General features: G+C 43.8%; 1 protein-coding gene across 15 annotated transcripts in view; it reads right to left on the bottom strand.

The window, feature by feature from the left end:
* The window catches only part of clasp1a (cytoplasmic linker associated protein 1a), a 102,713-nt gene that overhangs the window by 38,589 nt on the left and 43,168 nt on the right, over positions 1–20,956 (bottom strand). The window lies entirely within an intron of this gene.

The raw sequence follows: 20,956 nt of genomic DNA, 5'->3' as shown, positions 1-20,956 counted from the left end.
GACCAATTAACACAGCCTGCAGAGACACACGACTGACTCACACGCCCTACGGGAACACACCCACACACGCATATGCACACACACACGCATATTCACGCACACACACACACACACGCGTCTGCCATCTCTGGGGGCAGTAGCTTGGTCGTTAGCTGTGCCTGTGGCAGAGCAGGGGTCGTGTTAGTAATCCACATGCCTCGATGAGATCATGCCTGCTCTGCCCAGTGATATGATTACTGTAAGCTGGACAGTCCTGTATGTAGGCTTCCTGTATTAATGTGCAGAGTATTACCTATTTCCTAGGCTGAATTCTCAAAGGAAGAGAGTGGGGTAGCAGACAGGTAAGTTCATAAGTGTCATTGATGATAGAGGAGGTATAACAGGTGATGTCATGGAGATAGGTTGTCCTCTCTGGCTCCCTCCGCTGGTTGAGGTGAAACACTGCATTGTCTCCCCACAGAGACACATTCACATCATTGTACGGCCCTATCCATCTTCACAGGAAGTTGTCTGACTGCAGTCTGTATCCTTCAGGAAGTTCAACGGTTCAAGTGTCCGCCGCACTGCAACAGTCTCTGACTAGGTCCCAAATGGCACCCTATTTCCTATGTAGTGCACTATGGGCCCTGGTCAAAGGTAGTGCACTACATAGGGAATAGGGTGTCATTTGGGATGCATCCTCTCTCTTCCACTGTTAAACCTCCCTAACAGCACAGACCCCATTCTGACTGCTAGCTAGAAAACAATATTGTGCAGGAAACTACTAGCTAGCCAGACAACTACATGGAAGAGAAAAGAAGCCAGACGAGACAGTTCAGGAGGACCAAAATAGCTCACAGTTCTCAGACTTCAGGAATGTTACTGAAAATTGCTTGACAATGTACTGTTCTTGACAATGTACTGTTCTGAACAGAGTTCTAAAGATAGAGAGAGGAGACGGAGGAAATAGAGAGAACAGAGAGAATGAAGAAACAAAGATAGGATGATGAAGACTCCTGAACTGCTAATCATGGCTACCCAGACTATTTGCATTGTCTACACCTGTTGTATTCGGCGCGTGTGGCAAATAACATTTGATTTGAAGGTAGAGAGGGGGTCAAGTGATTGCCCTGCCAAGATAAACTGGTTATTACGGCATTCTCTGAGAGGAATAATGAGGTACTGGTGGGCCATTCTCATGTTATGATTACTAAAAGGACAGCATGACAAAACAAACTGTCATAAGAACTCACTGAGGGAGACTGCCATAAGCACAGAATACATACAGCACACTAAATAATGTGTCCACTAGCTGCAGGCTCCAGTGACTGCAGAAGCAGATGAGAATCCTAATTTCACTCCCCACCCAGCATCCTAACTGCACGGCAGGCAGCACTGGTAATCCCTGGGCCACAGATTTCTATTTGGGGGATTTTTGAAGCTCAGGAGATGCTTTTCTCCTGTCTGTCCTAAGCTGCAGGGACAGACTAAAGGCACCCTGACACAAGGGCTTTTCTTTAGTTCCTTCCAGGAAAGCTGCTCCTGTCCGGTTCTGACTGTGTCAGGCTCCAGGTACTCTGAGAACTCAGCTAATCTGTGGGGAGTTAGCCTGGTCCCAAATATGTTTGTGCTGTCTTGGCATGGCAATGACCATAGGAGTTCGCTAAACAGCACAAACAGATCTGGGACCAGGCTAGGGGAAAGTGTCATTGTGATTTCAACAACTCATTCCCCAAGATTGGTATGTCAGTCTCTCAGTCTACGAACCTGACACTCTAGCCAGCAGTTTACAGAAGTATGAGGGCTAGAGGCTAATGGTTCAGCACAAATTGCACAATATCATTACAGTGATATCTCAATATGGGAACGACTATAAAGAGTCAACAGGGACCGCTCAGCCAAAACACTCTCCCCCATCCCTCGCACTCTTAGACACACGCATAGACACACACACACGCCTATATACCTCATGCAGCACTGAATAATAATAACCATGACTAAAGCGTTTGACAATTTAAAATCCATGTGAATCTAATGTTGGGACTAGGATAGCCCGCTATGGGAGGAGCTCGCATCCACTCTGTTGGTAAAGTAACCATAGTACAGCTGTGACTGAGACTCTTGGTTGATCCTGTGTCACAGAGGACCAGAGTTCTTCTGCCTGGTCAGACAATGATAAGAGATCACAAAAACTCTCCACTCCTTTCAATAAGAAAACACTGATCATTAATGAAGATCCTTCTGTGCTTGAAAGGATCTATTAATTAATTTGAGCCTGCCTGCGTATTAGACAGCCAACAAAGTAAAAATGCTTTCCTCTGGGAGGTGGAACTAAGTGTGTCCCTAAGGAGCTACCGTACCAGTGGGGTCTCTCCTACTTAAGGGCCATGATAGATGATTGGCTACATGGTTGCCAGGGTGAGCAGACAGGAATGAGCAACCACTGAAAAAGAGCAGAGGCAAAGTATTCATCCTAAAGTGTGGCCAAGTAAAGGGTAAATGTTCAGAGTGTTGTAGACAAGACTGTGGAAAAGTCAACAGAGTGCTGGCTCTCATCGTAAAGTTAATCTCCTCTGGTTAAGAAAAGCAAGTAAGGGCCTCTGACATTTTCAACCTCTTCCTGACCCAGTCTGTAATACCTACATATTTCAAGCAGACCACCATTGTCCCTGTGCCCAAGAACGCCAAGGTAACCTGTCTAAATGACTATCGCCCCGTTGCACTAACATCTGTAGCCATGAAATGCTTTGAAAGGCTGGCTCACGTCAACACCATCATCCCAGACACCCTCCTGTACTCCCTGTTCACCCACGACTGCGTGGCAGCGCACGACTCCAACGCCATCATTAAGTTTGCAGACGACACAACGGTGGTAGGCCTGATCACCGACGACGATGAGACAGCCTATAGGGAGGAGGTCAGAGACCTAGCAGTGTGGTGCCAGGACAACAACCTCAACAACCTGAGCACGCCCCCAACCACATCGACAGGCCTGTAACAGAGCAGATCGAGAGCTTCAAGTTCCTTGGTGTCCACATCACTAAGGAATTATCATGGTCCACACACATCAACATAGTTGTGACGAGGGCACGACAACGCCTCTTCCCCCTCAGGAGTCTGAAAAGATTCGGCAAGGGCCCTTAGATCCTCAAAAGGTTATACAGCTGCACCATTTAGAGCATCTTGACTGGCTGCATCACCGCTTGGTATGGCTACTGCTTGGCATCTGACCGCAAGGCGCTAGAGGGTAGTGCGTACAGCCCAGTACATCACTGGGGCTGAGCTCCCTGCCATCCATAACCTCGATACCAGGTGGTGTCAGAGGAAGGCCCTAAAAATGGTCAAAGACTGTTCTCTCTGCTACTGCACAGCAAGCGGTACCGATGCACCAAGTCTGGAACCAACAGCACACTGAACAGCTTCTACCCCCAAGCCATAAGACTGCTAAATAGTTAGTTAAAAAATATACAAATCATGTAGTAAACAAAAAAGTGTTCAACAATTCAAAATATATTTTATATTTGAGATTCTTCAAATAGCCACCCTTCGCCGTGATGACAGCTTTATATACAGTGGGGAGAACAAGTATTTGATACACTGCCGATTTTGCAGGTTTTCCTACTTACAAAGCATGTAGAGGTCTGTGATTTTTATCATAGGTACACTTCAACTGTGAGAGACGGAATCTAAAACAAAAATCCAGAAAATCACATTGTATGATTTTTAAGTAATTCATTTGCATTTCATTGCATGACATAAGTATTTGATCACCTACCAACCAGTAAGAATTCCGGCTCTCACAGACCTGTTAGTTTTTCTTTAAGAAGGCCTCCTGTTCTCCACTCATTACCTGTATTAACTGCACCTGTTTGAACTCGTTACCTGTATAAAAGACACCTGTCCACACACTCAATCAAACAGACTCCAACCTCTCCACAATGGCCAAGACCAAAGAGCTGTGTAAGGACATCAGGGATAAAATTGTAGACCTGCACATGGCTGGGATGGGCTACAGGACAATAGGCAAGCAGCTTGGTGAGAAGGCAACAACTGTTGGCGCAATTATTAGAAAATGGAAGAAGTTCAAGATGACTTTCAATCACCCTCGGTCTGGGGCTCCATGCAAGATCTCACCTCGTGGGGCATCAATGATCATGAGGAAGGTGAGGGATCAGCCCAGAACTACACGGCAGGACCTGGTCAATGACCTGAAGAGAGCTGGGACCGCAGTCTCAAAGAAAACCATTAGTAACACACTACGCCGTCATGGATTAAAATCCTGCAGCGCACGCAAGGTCCCCCTGCTCAAGCCAGCGCATGTCCCGTCTGAAGTTTGCCAATGTGGATGATCCAGAGGAGGAATGGGAGAAGGTCATGTGGTCTGATGAGACCAAAATAGAGCTTTTTGGTCTAAACTCCACTCGGCGTGTTTGGAGGAAGAAGAAGGATGAGTACAACCCCAAGAACACCATCCCAACCGTGAAGCATGGAGGTGGAAACATCATTCTTTGGGGATGCTTTTCTGCAAAGGGGACAGGACGACTGCACCGTATTGAGGGGAGGATGGATGGGGCCATGTATTGCGAGATCTTGGCCAACAACCTCCTTCCCTCAGTAAGAGCATTGAAGATGGGTCGTGGCTGGGTCTTCCAGCATGACAACGACCCGAAACACACAGCCAGGGAAACTAAGGAGTGGCTCCGTAAGAAGCATCACAAGGTCCTGGAGTGGCCTAGCCAGTCTCCAGACCTGAACACAATAGAACATCTTTGGAGGGAGCTGAAAGTCCGTATTGCCCAGTGACAGCCCCGAAACCTGAAGGATCTGGAGAAGGTCTGTATGGAGGAGTGGGCCAAAATCCCTGCTGCAGTGTGTGCAAACCTGGTCAAGACCTACAGGAAACGTATGATCTCTGTAATTGCAAACAAAGGTTTCTGTACCAAATATTAAGTTCTGATTTTCTGATGTATCAAATACTTATGTCATGCAATAAAATGCAAATTAATTACTTAAAAATCATACAATGTGATTTTCTGGATTTTTGTTTCAGATTCCGTCTCTCACAGTTGATAAAATTACAGGCCTCTACATGCTTTGTAAGTAGGAAAACCTGCAAAATTGGCAGTGTATCAAATACTTGTTCTCCCCACTGTATATAAATTAAGGCCCATCCACCACTCCTCTTCGGAGGACAAAAATAAACATGTTTTTTACAGCTTTTTATATGTATTTATACACACATTTTACATACATGTGTGCATTTTTTTAAATAGTTAACCAATAGCTACCCAGACTATCTGCATTGACCCTTTTTGCACCAACTCTTTTGACTCATCACATACGCTGCTGTTAATGTTAATTATCTATCCTGTTGCCTAGTCACTTTATCCCTACCTATATGTACATATCTACCTCAATTACCTCGTACCCCTGCACATCGACTCGGTACTGGTACCCTGTGTATATAGCCAAGTTATCGTTAATCATTGCATATTTATTCCTTGTGTTATTATTTTTGTATTATTTCTCTTGTGATAAATACAATTTGATTGATTTGATTAGCATGTTGTGATGATTCATGAGTTCACCTATTAATTCTACCGTTGTACTCTTAAAGCAAGGCAAAACTAGCTTAACTGTACTCCTCTCAAATATGTGTGTTTTAGGGTTGTATGGGGGAGTTGAGAGCCGAGCAGAAGATGAATTTCCAATGTAACAGTTGGACAAAAAAGACATCATAGTGGTGGACAGACTGACTGGGGCTACAGAGCAAGCAACATCATCATAACAGTCAGGGTTAGTGGAAATGCTCCAGACATTTAGTTATGTCTTCAAGTTCAGACAACATAGAATTTATTCTGAGCCATGACATTGGTGAAAACCATTTAACAAACAAGATATAATCCCAGGCCTAGTTCAGACCCGGGCAGTACACTAAATGCTTGGGTTCAGACTCTGCTACGACAAAAGGGACACTAAAAGGGCAGATCTGAAAGGGGAAAAACACACACAGGCTCTAAAATACCGTGGACAGAGAACAAACAAAGGCCATTCTTTTTGGGAAATGTTATCACAGCACAGAGACACATTTGTAATGTGGGACACACTGCAGCCATTTCAATGGCCTGGGTTATATGACTAGAGCTGTGGCGGTCACAACATTTTGTCAGCCGGTGATTGTCAAGCAAATAACTGTCGGTCTCACGGTAATTGACATTAATTAAAATGAACACATTTAGCATCTCCTGGCTTCCACACATAGCCTACAAGCCACTGATGCAGACCTTTGGAACATCTACATTTAAAAAAGTATAATAAATCCATGTAATATAGCCTACACCTTCACAATAAATCCATTATTTATTTTAGACAGGTCTAAAGAAGCATGATATGAAAAAAATGTAGTCTATTACAGAATAGCATACTCTGAGTTATCCTTATGTTAGGTCCTGATCTGGCTATGCCTAATGGCTGTGGGCTACACTCCAGTGGCTTGCGAAAGTATTCACCCCCCTTGGCATTTTTCTTATTTTGTTGCCTTACAACTTGGAATAAAAATAGATTTTTTTGGAGTTTGTATCATTTGATTTACACAACATGCCTACCACTTTGAAGACGCAAAATATTTTTTCTTGTGAATCAAACAAGAAATGACAAAAAAACAGAAAACTTGAGTGTGCATAACTATTCACTCCCCAAAAGTCAATACTTTGCAGAGCCACCTTATGCAGCAATTACAGCTGCAAATCTCTTGTGGTATGTGTCTATAAGCTTGGCACATCTAACCACTGGGATTTTTGCCCATTCATCAAAGGCAAAACTGCTCCAGCTCCTTCAAGTTGAATGGGTTCCGCTGGTGTAAAGCAATCTTTAAGTCATACCACAGATTCTCAATTGGATTGAAGTCTGGGCTTTGACTAGGCCATTCGAGTGTTGCTTTAGCAGTTTGCTTAGGGTCATTGTCCTGCTGGAAGGTGAACCTCCGTCCCAGTCTCAAATCTCTGGAAGACTGAAACAGTCTCCAGACCTTAATCCCACAGAAAATCTGTGGAGGGAGCTGAAGGTTCGAGTTGCCAAACGTCAGCCTCGAAACCTTAATGACTTGGAGAAGATCTGCAAAGAGGAGTGGGACAACATTTTCAGACGGGCCTGTATATGTGCTTTCTTGAGCAGGGGGACCTTGCGGGCGCTGCAGGATTTCAGTCCTTCACGGCGTAGTGTGTTAACAATTGTTTTCTTGGTGACTATGGTCCCAGCTGCCTTGAGATCATTGACAAGATCCTCCCGTGTAGTTCTGGGCTGATTCCTCACCGTTCTCATGATCATTGCAACTCCACAAGGTGAGATCTTGCATGGAGCCCCAGGCCGAGGGAGATTGACAGTACTTTTGTGTTTCTTCCATTTGCAAATAATCGCACCAACTGTTGTCACCTTCTCACCAAGCTGCTTGGCGATGGTCTTGTAGCCCATTCCAGCCTTGTGTAGGTCTACAATCTGGTCCCTGACATCCTTGGAGAGCTCTTTGGTCTTGGCCATGGTGGAGAGTTTGGAATATGATTGATTGATTGCTTCTGTGGACAGGTGTCTTTTATACAGGTAACAAGCTGAGATTAGGAGCACTCCCTTTAAGAGTGTGCTCCTAATCTCAGCTCGTTACCTGTATAAAAGACACCTGGGAGCCAGAAACCTTCTGATTCATTTTTTACATGCGTTTTTCTGGATTTTTTTGTTGTTATTCTGTCTCTCACTGTTCAAATAAACCTACCATTAAAATTATAGACTGATCATTTCTTTGTCAGTGGGCAAACGTACAAAATCAGCAGGGGATCAAATACTTTTTTCCCCCTCACTGTATGTTTAGATTTTTAATACATTGTAAGGCTGCATGACGCGACTAATGATAATTTGAAAAAAGTCGCTTGAAAGGCATGAGCTCTGCTTTGTTTTTTGCGCAGGCTGTACACACTTCATTAGTCTCTCATTCACAATTTGACAAGCACTTGATAATACCTTGAATTTCACAGCAGCACCCTAAAGAAATCCATGCTTTTTGTGGCCAGTGGCCGTTGCGTCCTTGGCCCAAAGTGCTGTGTTGTGCCCTTCTCCCTGAGTGCTGCGTGCTCCGAAGCACCTCTCATTCAAATGGCTGTCCATCACGTGATAGGGTCTTTCTCACAGGCTACAAGTGAAGACAGACACATCGGGGATGCAACTGAGCGCGTCCTTATCCAATTCTGAGGTGCATATTGAAGATATTGGAAGAACTGTCCACATTTACTTTTCGTCAGCCAACAAGATGAGTAGGCCTAACGAACAGCAAAAGCACTAGCCTATGTCAATCTACTATCCCCCATAGTACAAAAGTTGACCTATTCTATTCTGTTCGAGAAATAAATATTCCAAACAGTCTGGGACAGTTGTGGGATGCGATAGATCCCAAATGAATACAATCACTAGCATAAAAACAACAACATTTTTTACGCAATGTGGCTGACGCAACAGATCAGAACGTTTAGCTTTAAATGTTGATAAACTACTAGGCCATTTCTTCACATTATAAGCGCAGCAATGCGCACACGGCAGTAGGCTATAAGCATGAACGTTCCATTAGCGGGAAAACACCATTATCAAAAGTGACCACAAATGCGATTATGCATGTAATGCTTTTATTATAAAGGTGCATTTTTATGGTGAAAATTACCTTCCCTAAACTTGAAACTCACGCGCTGCTTATGCCAGTTAGGCTCTACACCCCTTGTAAAGCGGATTAATGTGCTTCATTTTAAGAAAATATTTGGCCACTTTAGTTGTGATACAAACCTTATCAAAACATATAGACCAGGGGTGTCAAACGTCCGGCCCGCGGGCCGGATCAGGCCCGCAAACGGGTTTAATCCGGCCCGCGAGATGATTAAAAAAAAATATTAAAAATGTAAAGTATAAAAATGCGCTGCAATTTTTCAATTAAATAAACTGCTGTTCCAATTGCAATTGTGTTAAGCAAGCAAACTGTTTATACCGGGGCAGAGCAAGTAGGTCAAGCACGTGCAGCCAATGAGCTACTTTGTTTTGCCCGCGATATTTATTACGGCTTCTACTTTTAACATTATGTGCTTTGGCACCCTCATTGCCCCAATATGTCTCTGTCAAAAAAGAGAAAAGTGGACGCAGAGTGCAGAGTGTTCCAAGAAAAATGGTCATCCTATTTATTCACGGAATTGAATGGGAAAGCTGTATGTTTGGTGTGTTCAGAGCATGATGCAGTGCTGAAAGAATATAACCTTCGGTCGCCACTATGTGAGTCTTCATGCCGACAAATATGACAACTTTCAAGGACAGCGGAGATGAGAGAAGGTGAATGAACTGTTGGCGGGTCTGAAGAAACAGCAGTCTGTGTTTACTCACAGCCGAGACATCAGTGACGCTGCAGTGAAAGCTAGCTACCTCATTGCTAATGAAATCGCAGTGGCTTCAAAACCATTTAGTGAGGGTGAATTTGTAAAAACATGCATGATGAAGGCAGCGGAGATTGTGTGCCCTGAAAAGCGGCAGGCTTTTGCAAATATCAGCCTGACAAGAAACACAGTTGCAGACAGGATTTCAGATCTTTCAGTGGATTTGGACAGCCAGTTGAAGCAAAAAGTAAAGTCATTCATTGCGTTTTCGGTTGCAATTGATGAAAGCACGGACATTACAGATGTTGCACAACTGGCCATTTTCATCCGCGGAGTTGATGACACATTGACCGTCACCGAGGAGTTCGTGGAGTTGGTGCCGATGACAGATACAACGACAGCAGCTGATATTTTTACCGCACTCGTCGGGCGCGCTGGACAGGGTCGGAGTGGACTGGTCCCGCGCTGTCAGCCTGGCTACAGATGGTGCGCCCTCAATGATCGGGAAAAAAGCAGGCGTTGTGACAAAGTTCAGAGAGAAAGTGCAATCTGCAAATGGAGGACGTGATTTTTTGACTTTTCACTGTATTTTGCACCAGGAGGCTTTGTGTTGCAAGTCATTAAAGATGGATAACGTCATGAAGGTGGTCATCCAAACTGTTAATTTCATCCGATCCAGAAGCCTGAATCACCGTCAGTTTGACAGCCTTCTCAGAGAGAAAGACCACATCTATGGCCTGCCATACCACACTGAGGTAAGATGGTTAAGCCAAGGTGCTGTGCTGAGGCGTTTCTTTGATTTACGAGAAGAAATTGAACAGTTCATGGAAGAAAAGGGCAAACCAGTGTTAGAATTTCATTCCGCAGAATGGATGCAGGACCTTGCATTTATGGTGGATGTTACAGAGCACCTGAATAACTTGAACAAACAGCTGCAAGGGCACAACAAAGTTGTCACGCAGTATTATGACAGCATACGTTCTTTCAAGTTGAAGCTGTCATTGTGGGAGACACAACTTGCCGGTGGTGATGCAGCTCACTTCCCCTGTCTGAAAAATGTGTGCGCGACCCAACATGTGGCAGACATGAAGCGGTTCAAAGATAAAATAACGGGACTGTTACGGGAGTTTGAGCAACGCTTTCAGATTTATGTTTATATGTTTTTATGTTGATGTGCTATTGTTTTTAATTGATTTTATTTTATTTGTATATTTAACCTATTCTTGACTCTGTGGTTCTTGCACTTGTTTGGGGAACAGGATTTCATTATTTTTATCTACATTTCTGCCTGAGAAATGACACCCTGATATAGTTCTGTGATCTGTGATATACTTCTGTGAATCACTGAGGCATTGTGTGTTTGTGTGTTCTTTGTCCTCAGAACTTTCAAATAACTTGAGGTGTTTTATGATTAATAGTGATGTTGTGCTTTTGGACACTGTCCTCAGGCTCCAGCTTTATGTTTATATGTTTTTATGTTGATGTGCTATTGTTTTTAATTGTTTTTATTTTATTTGTATATTTAACCTATTCTTGACTCTGTGGTTCTTGCACTTGTTTGGGGAACAGGATTTCATTATTTTTATCTACATTTCTGCCTGAGAAATGACACCCTGATATAGTTCTGTGATCTGTGATATACTTCTGTGAATCACTGAGGCATTGTGTGTTTGTGTGTTCTTTGTCCTCAGAACTTTCAAATAACTTGAGGTGTTTTATGATTAATAGTGATGTTGTGCTTTTGGACACTGTCCTCAGGCTCCAGCTTTATGTTTATATGTTTTTATGTTGATGTGCTATTGTTTTTAATTGATTTTATTTTATTTGTATATTTAACCTATTATTGACTCTGTGGTTCTTGCACTTGTTTGGGGAACAGGATTTCATTATTTTTATCTACATTTCTGCCTGAGAAATGACACCCTGATATAGTTCTGTGATCTGTGAAACAGTTCTGTTAATCACTGAGGCATTGTGTGTTTGTGTGTTCTTTTTCTTTAGAATTTTCAAATAAACTTGACGTGTTTTATGATTAATAGTGATGTTGTGCTTGTACTATTTTGGACACACTGTCCTCAGGTTCCAGCTTTATGTTGTATGTTGATCGTATTAAAACAAAGAAAACAATCTGAAGTTGTTGTTTTTAAGTTATATATATATATATATATATATACCATGATTTTTCCGGTCCGGCCCACTTGGGAATAGATTTTCCTCCATGTGGGCCACATCGAGCTAAAATGAGTTTGACACCCCTGATATAGACCTATGGGCTAGGCTACATGAGGTGTTGTTTCTTGCCTTAAGCTGGGCATCATTCACAAGTGATAGACATATTGTCACCCATCAGACTATTCTTGATTTAATCTTGTCTTCACATATACTAAATAATATGTGTGAAATTTGTTTGGATTTAGAATGGACCATTATCATGCACCTGTCTCGAAACAGGGGCAGCGGGAAAAAATACATGTCATCTATGCACTTAAATAGTGAATGGAGGACGCTTTTCCCGTGGTTCATTTTCATGCCAGCCAGGTAGTCTATACTCATGTTGTAAAGATAAGCAATGTGCTTAATATTAGGAAAGTTGAGAAATAAATATAGTAAGCCTACAGAAAGCTGATGGGATCATCCTCTTTTTAACAAAGGACATCACTATATTTTCTCACACAATTGCATAGCCTATAGAAATGAGCTCATTGGCTTTCATTAAGTTTTTGACTAGATTTTCGATTAGATTTTCATTGATGTCAGAGTGATTAGAGGGACAATAGAGTGCTGAGTACCAGACAATTAGCAAGTTTGGTAGGCTACTAATGACCATCAGCAGCATCAGAGCTTGGAGAAGCCTAATTACTGTGACTAAATGTTCAAATGGAATTTGACTACCTTCATGACTCGTGACCGCTGGTGTGACGGTAATACGGTCACGGCAACAGCCCTATATATGACCTCAATATAACTAAACACACAGAGGTCAAACTTCACAGTAGCCAGTCTCTCTCTTGATCTCTCTGCTTCACTCTCTCCCTCGTTCTCTTTACCTTTCTCTCTCTCCCCCTTCTCTCTCTCCCTTTTACTATATCTCGCTGTCTGCCTGCCTGTCTGTCTGTCTACAGAGGAGCATATAGTTCTAATGAAGTGTCACTCAAAAGGTTGAAATGAAAGACAGCAGCCATCTATCTGTCAGTGAGGAAGGCCATACATCAGGCTGAAGGACAACGTCGGTTAATTGAACACTGATAGAACTTTGAGATATCCCCTGGGTATATGGCAAGACAGATGATGGATATTGGATATTCTCTCACTGGTACTCCTATGGTTGTAACATGGGCAGTAAGAGGGGTCAGTGCATCAACTTTTCACCTAGGGGTCTGAGTGGCACAGCCATAGCTTCAGCAACATAACTTAGTGAAATTATAGTCCTACCGTTCTTTGTATAATACCCTTCTATGTTTTGTCTCATGTGTTAGGCTGCGGCCGGCTATATACAATGGGGAGAACAAGTATTTGATACACTGCCGATTTTGCAGACTTTCCTACTTACAAAGCATGTAGAGGTCTGTCATTTTTATCATAGGTACACTTCAACTGTGAGAGACGGTATCTAAAACAAAAATCCAGAAAATCACATTGTATGATTTTTAAGTAATTAATTTGCATTTTATTGCATGACATAAGTATTTGATCACCTACCAACCAGTAAGAATTCCGGCTCTCACAGACCTGTTAGTTTTTCTTTATGAAGCCCTCCTGTTCTCCACTCATTACCTGTATTAACTGCACCTATTTGAACTCATTACCTGTATAAAAAACACCTGTCCACACACTCAATCAAACAGACTCCAACCTCTCCACAATGGCCAAGACCAGAGAGCTGTGTAAGGACATCAGGGATAAAATTGTAGACCTGCACAAGGCTGGGATGGGCTACAGGACAATAGGCAAGCAGCTTGGTGAGAAGGCAACAACTGTTGGGGCAATTATTAGAAAATGGAAGAAGTTCAAGATGACGGTCAATCACCCTCGGTCTGGGGCTCCATGCAAGATCTCACCTCGTGGGGCATCAATGATCATGAGGAAGGTGAGGGATCAGCCCAGAACTACACGGCAGGACCTGGTCAATGACCTGAAGAGAGCTGGGACCGCAGTCTCAACAAAAAAACATTAGTAACACACTACGCCGTCATGGATTAAAATCCTGCAGCGCACGCAAGGTCCCCCTGCTCAAGCCAGCGCATGTCCAGGCCCGTCTGAAGTTTGCCAATGACCATCTGGATGATCCAGAGGAGGAATGGGAGAAGGTCATGTGGTCTGATGAGACAAAAATAGAGCTTTTTGGTCTAAACTCCACTCGCCGTGTTTGGAGGAAGAAGAAGGATGAGTACAACCCCAAGAACACCATCCCAACCGTGAAGCATGAAGGTGGAAACATAATTCTTTGGGGATGCTTTTCTGCAAAGGGGACAGGACGACTGCACCATATTGAGGAGAGGATGGATGGGGCCATGTATCGCGAGATCTTGGCCAACAACCTCCTTCCCTCAGTAAGAGCATTGAAGATGGGTCGTGGCTGGGTCTTCCAGCATGACAATGACCCGAAACACACAGCCAGGGCAACTAAGGAGTGGCTCCGTAAGAAGCATCTCAAGGTCCTGGAGTGGCCTAGCCAGTCTCCAGACCTGAACCCAATAGAAAATCTTTAGAGGGAGCTGAAAGTCCGTATTGCCCAGCGACAGCCCCGAAACCTGAAGGATCTGGAGAAGGTCTGTATGGAGGAGTGGGCCAAAATCCCTGCTGCAGTGTATGCAAACCAGGTCAAGACCTACAGGAAACGTATGATCTCTGTAATTGCAAACAAAGGTTTCTGTACCAAATATTAAGTTCTGCTTTTCTGATGTATCAAATACTTATGTCATGCAATAAAATGCAAATTAATTACTTAAAAATATTACAATGTGATTTTCTGGATTTTTGTTTTAGATTCCGTCTCTCACAGTTGATAAAAATTACAGACCTCTACATGCTTTGTAAGTTGGAAAACCTGCAAAATCGGCAGTGTATCAAATACTTGTTCTCCCCACTGTATCTTATACATAATTTGTCTCTTGTGCACCCCCCTACTGTCAACAGCATTCATTTCCTGTTATCTCCCTGTAGGAAGCATAAACATGACTGTAGTGGCAGTAGAGCAGGGCAGAGTTCAGCTAATTACATTTTACATTTTAGTCATTTAGCAGACACTCTTATCCAGAGCGACTTACAGTTAGTGAGTGCATACATTATTTTATTTATTTTTTCATACTGGCCCCCGTGGGAATCGAACCCACAACCCTGGCGTTGCAAACACCATGCTCTACCAACTGAGCTACATCCGGCCATTCCCTCCCCTACCCTGGACGTTGCTGGGCCAATTGTGCGCCGCCCTATGGGTCTCCCGGTCGCGGCCGGCTACGACAGAGTATGGATTCGAACCAGGATCTCTAGTGGCACAGCTAGCACTGCATCGCATGCGCCACTAGGGAGGTAATGACATTCAACAGCTAGTTAATGTGACTGTCTGTCTTAGGGCTCCAATAGTTAATGTGTAATTGACTCAAAGACTTCATTTCTTTCTGATGACAGAGAGCAGAAAAGTAGTGATACGAAGGCAATGAAGCCGTATGTTACATATCAGAAGCCATTTCCTCTGAGCAGGCAGCAGAGGGATGAGCAGAGAGAGAGGGACAGAGGCAGAGTCACAGTGCTTTGACTGCTACTGTTAAAACTGTGCAAGTAGCAACTGCTTGTTTTGCATTTGAGACGTTTTCTCACACGTGGGCTGAGGAATGTGGAACACGAGCCGGGCCTGCGTCGGCCCACACACACGCACGTGTCACATCACACACACAGATCAAATGAAAACTGTGCTGAAGCTGGGAGAAATTTAGAAGATCAACACTTTTACATCAGACAACAACACACGTACTTGATGAAAACTGTCTGAAGAGCAGATTAGTAGGACATGTAAAAACCCAGCTGGTAACATGCACTGACTGTTTTCCCTGATGGGTGGCAAAAACCTTTAGTTAAGCTTTGGCAGAGCCGCCCATGCCCTCGCAAGAAGGTCCTGCACACCCTTACACAGACCTCAAAGACATCCATTCATTACAAGGTCCATGTGGGCAGATGGCTATTCACAGAATCCACTTGGTTGGCACCCTCATGGACAGAGTATGAAGTGGACAAAAGGGACATTCAGACAGTTTGTTTATTGTAAGTGATTTCAGTCTCTCTTGCTCGGTCTCTGTAATCAAAAAAATATTACATAATTCAAGATCCATCTTATCAAAACAAACAGTTTTATCTCTTATCTAATGAACCACATGCATGTCCATATTTATGTATCACATTTCCCAACAACAGTGATGGGGATGTGATAGGGAGTCTTTGAGAGAATAAAAGCCATAACAAATGGTTGGTTTGAATAAACAGAGCTTTGAATGCATCACTCTGTCCTTGAACTCTCTCGACTATCCCCGTGGACAATTAGGCTACTTATGCTTGCATACTAGCTCTGGCATTTGGCCTACATGTTTGGAAGTCAATGAATGGGTACAGGTTATTCTCACCAGGCCTCTGGTGTTACGTCCACCCTTCACACACACACACACACAGCTGTCTAGGCTCTAAGTTAAGTACACCCTGCCACCACCCCAACTCTGCCCCAGTGACCAGCACTGGAATGGTACTCTGCCACAGTGACTGGAATGTGACCCATATAAAATGTGCGCATTCACTCTGATGTAGCCTCTTGATGTAGCAAACCGTAAGCATTTTACTTTTAGTCTACACCTGTTGTTTACAAAGCATGTGACAAATAACATTTGATTGATTTGATTGTCATGGTAACGGCAGGTCATGTGCATAAAAACCACTTCAGAGGAATAGAATCTGATCCAAGCGTCCAGACAGAGGTCGCATATGAAGGATCGGGTTTGTATTAGGATTCAGATCCACATATGGTGGTGGTATTAATCGGAAGTCAAAAGAACAGATTGCTTGAGTAAATCGTAGCCTGTGTGTGTGTATGTGTGTGTGTGTGTGTGTGTGTGTGTGTGTGAGACACACTTCGAGAAGAGTTTCTAATCTTAGCCAAGATAATATCACCATAATATTGACCAACCCCATCTGAGCTTTCAGCTCTCTTTCACAACAGACAAGATGGAGTCTTCCAGGGAGGACCCAGGATCAACTGTGTGATTATCTATTGCCCGGCCGTAGCCTAGCTTGTCTGACAGAGATAGCTTTCATCAAAAAGCTGCTGGATAATAATATGTGCTAAGCTTTTCCTTCCAAATGTCTTCTGCCTCAGGGAACAAACACAAAGCTTTCATGACAGGGCAAAAAGCAGCTTGACCTGATGCATGACAGCCAGCCCCATGAAGTTCCTCAGTCACAAACACACACAACAAACAGCTTATGAGTCACTGACCAGTGTTAAGTGCAGAGCTGTTTGGGCCATTGGGTGGTTGTGCCATTTTAAGAGATCAGAAAACAGCACTAAATCCAACCTGCCGTCGTCAGTCACCACAGGGAGGAAAGACAGAGACAGGGGTGGGCCATCTTACCTGAGCAGGTCAATGCACCAGGGTCCAACACCGTCAGACTCAGCACAAAACTGACTGAACTCTAGTGTTTACATAACAGTACAGCCATTAACAGACTCTCTTCAAAGGGCTCGCCACAGTGATTTCACAGTCTGCGTCGCATTCCAAAAATTCCACCGCACAAAAGTACGTAGAGAGCTACACAAACTAAGCTCAATCGAATCCGTTGCGTTGACTGTGTGGAGCCCTTAACACACACCACCATCCATGATCTCTTTATGCTGTACAGAGCTGCAGCATCCATTGTGTGTGTCGCAGCTTGCACCGTGCGATCCACTGAGTGTGTGATGTGATTAAAAGGCTTTCTTTTGAATCTGAATTCCCTCTCTGGTCTGTGTTAACCATCGCTCCCCCTTCTCCTTTAATGTCCCTTTCAAGAACCTTACACACACACACACACACACACACACACCCACCCCCCCACTTAAGGCAGCTCACACACTGCGCTCCCAGTCGGCACCACGAGACTAGCAGTAGCAGGTGAGGTGTGACTCATAACCTATTATAACAGGTACATGGTCTTAGCTGTGAAATCAAGGGAAGGTAACAACCTTTCTTCTGCTTCATCAGAGCCGAGCCTTGTGGAAAAGACAAGCAGGCCATCTCTAGTATGCAGTGTTTACATAACACACACGCACGCATGCCACACCCACACACACCCACAGGACCTTGTAGGAGATAAACAGTCTTAACATGAGCTAACGTACCATGGAACCCCCAGGATTTAACACAACAAAGATGCTTTCTAACCAAAGCACCAGCTGACACATTATAATTACAGCATAATTCACTGTGACTTGGCTAGGACCCATCACCTAGGCAGAGTTAGTAATAACACTCCTATGAGAGCCATCCTTCAGTCCTCTCACTGCATTATGTATATGACTTCTATAAATGATCCTGCAACAAAAAAAATGACACAGACGTCACAAAGTGTTGGGGGCACTGCAGCCTCCTGTTGTGAAGAGGGAGAGAGACATCTTGGAGGAGACCTCAATAAGAGATATTTACCCTAGGTAGGCTATTAAGTAAAATACGTTTTACTTAAAGTGCCCTCAATACTGCTTGTTGTACAGGATGATCTGAAGTTAGACACAGGTACAGTGAGATTGAGCGAACAGTGACCGACCACGCAGCATCTTATCATCAGAACAGTAGAACCCAAAACAGACTCATTAAGCAGCAGGCTGAGGGGGCGAAACATTTCTCACATTAAACTGCAGGGAGGCAAAGAGGCGTGAAATACAATGTTTAATGTTTGAAATGTTAGCAGTGTGATATAGGCTATATAAACTACACACCAAAACAGTGGTCTGTTTTATCATAATAACAACTCCCAGAGTCAGAATGAATCACATAGTAAACAACAACAATCCTTCTCTATTAAGAGTGTTGGAATACAACAACCCACTGTTCACTGTCTGGGCAATATGAACTGCGCCTACAATCTCAAATTGGTACATTGTCTTACAAGAAAGATACAAATTAAGTAGAAAAATCATGAAAGGGTTCATATGATTCTCTCCCTTGCAAAACACTGCCTGCCTGCCTGCCCTATGCCCCCCCACCCCCCTGTAGCACCTCTAAATAGGCCAGGCGAGAGAGAGAGAAGAGTGCTACAACCATTAGCCTCTGAGCCCCTGAGTCCTGTGTGTTCTGCCCTTCACATTAAAGAGTCCATTCCATTCATGCTCTTACCTTCCCCGGTTGTCATAGTGCAAAGCCTTCCTTCCACGCAGAGCAGAGAGAAGAGAGTGAGTGAACAGGCAGGGAGAATGTTGCTTTACGTCTGCATGTGCCTCTCTCTCTCTCCCTGTTCTCCTCTCTCCATCCCCTCCCTCCCTTCTCTTTCCTTCCTCCAGTTCTAGTCTTGTGACTACTGCACCCGATACCGCTGGCATCCCTCTCCCTCTCCAGAACAAGAGGCTCAGGCTGCAGTGGCCCCCTCATTTTGCAGAGGAGTAACATTTGGGCTTTCAGCTGAAAAACATTACTCCTACCATGTAACTTTGGCATGAGATTTAACAAAGGGACATCATTGAGGGTGAACATACAGTGAGACAAGCAGCACAAACGGAGTCAATGGATGGCTTCTCTGTCTGTATCTTTATCTCATACGTGTATCATCTCAACAGTACCTATAAGCCTTCTGCAAGAGTAATCTGGAGATTTAGGCCAAATCACAATGTTGCAGCAAATGTGACATTTACAGTAAGTCTATGAGATTCACAGCCACAATCAGACAGCAGCCAAGCACCCTACATACCACAACCTTTCACCTCTCCAGGAGGAAAGTCCAGTGCTGACACCTCAGGAGTCAGGACAGTCCAACATCATATTCCATCATATCTCTATCCCAGGATGATTAACTGCTAATGCTCCTATTTCACGTCAACTGAACTGGAGCATGGTCTACTTGCAGCATATGTATGCCCTTTTGGGGAATACAGATTACAACTGCAGTTAGAGATGAAATTCAATCATTTTCTGAAGTGTACTCTTGTGGAGGGAGATGCTGTATACGTTTTCTTCCCGACAGTAGAAGAAGTACTCAGTCTATCTCCTTGCTCTAACCAAACTGGCCCAGGGAGAGGGAGACAAATGTTTGGGCTTGCAATTCAGAACACTATTTATAATGACCCTAACAAACAATCAATGCCTTTTCCTTTGGTTTCAGCCCGTTAGCGACATTTCTACTGTGTTCCTTTGGGGTAATACAGATTGTTGAGGAGAGGCTGAGGTTAATCTCGTCAGAAGGAAAGGAACAGCTACTCCTTCACTTCACCGACTAGCAGAGAGCATTTTGACCCCAATCTGTGTCTCCAGGCAACGGCTAGCGGGCCCACACAACTCTGCACAGCACAGGGCCAGGGTAGTATTCATTAGAACACATTGTAGTAAAATGTTTTGCAACAACAAGCATTTCTTATTGGTCAAGTTCAGGTAGTCCCTCCCGGTTTCAGTCTGTTTGGTGCCTAATGAATATGACCCATGTCTCTACAATGAAAGGCCCTCATTACCATGTTGTGTTCTGTTGACTGCACTCCTGTTCTCTGCTGTTTATGTACACACAGAAACTATTTCCCTCAGAGTCGAGAGCGGAGCTCCTTGTTGCAAGCTAAGGGGGCAATCTTAGTCATCACCTAATTTGAGTTGAAGCGTTAGGGGAGAACAAAACGACAGCGCCAAGTGCATAATGAATAGTTTAATAACTGTCATGTAATGAATCATCTATTACTTTTCCCTTTCCAATGAAAACATCATCAAAACCATGTGAGCCTGAACGTAATCTGGAAATATGAGTTTAAATAGTGAGGGGGTGGAAGCAACAAAGCCCTTACACAGAGAGAGCTGTTTCCTCCCTTTGAACAGTTGGACTCTGATCAACATTGAGCAAAATCAGACAGAGTGGGTTGTTAATGCTATGATGCACAATAAAACAGAAAAGTTATGGTTAACTTAAATAGAATATATTTACTGTGCTACCTCTCAGGGTGGTTTGATTGCCATGATAGATCTGTTGTCTCTCTCAGTAAAGTCTATAGTAATTGTCCTTGAGGGAGAAGTTACAGAGGGCATGGAAAACAGTTCCTAAATGCTGAGCAGTTTCCACAGTTCTCCTCAGCTCAGCCATTCTACCTGTCCTGCAAACAAACACTATACCCAGTCAGCTAGAATGTGATGGAGTCAGCGAGCCATTGCCCACGACACTGCAAAGAGAACTCACAGCTCCACTTACACACTGACAGTGAACACTGAAATTGTACGAAACACACATTGAGACACACACAAGGACAGTCACACACACACACACACACACACACACACACACACACACACACACACACACACACACACAAACACACAAACACACACACACACAGACACGAAGGGATTACAGTGAGGCTGATAGGATCTGGCTTGGCTACA

Source organism: Coregonus clupeaformis, chromosome 23, assembly GCF_020615455.1.
Source record: "Coregonus clupeaformis isolate EN_2021a chromosome 23, ASM2061545v1, whole genome shotgun sequence".
NCBI lineage: Eukaryota > Metazoa > Chordata > Actinopteri > Salmoniformes > Salmonidae > Coregonus > Coregonus clupeaformis.
The sequence above is the reverse complement of the archived record's forward strand: the minus strand, read 5'-3'. Positions and strand labels throughout refer to the sequence as shown.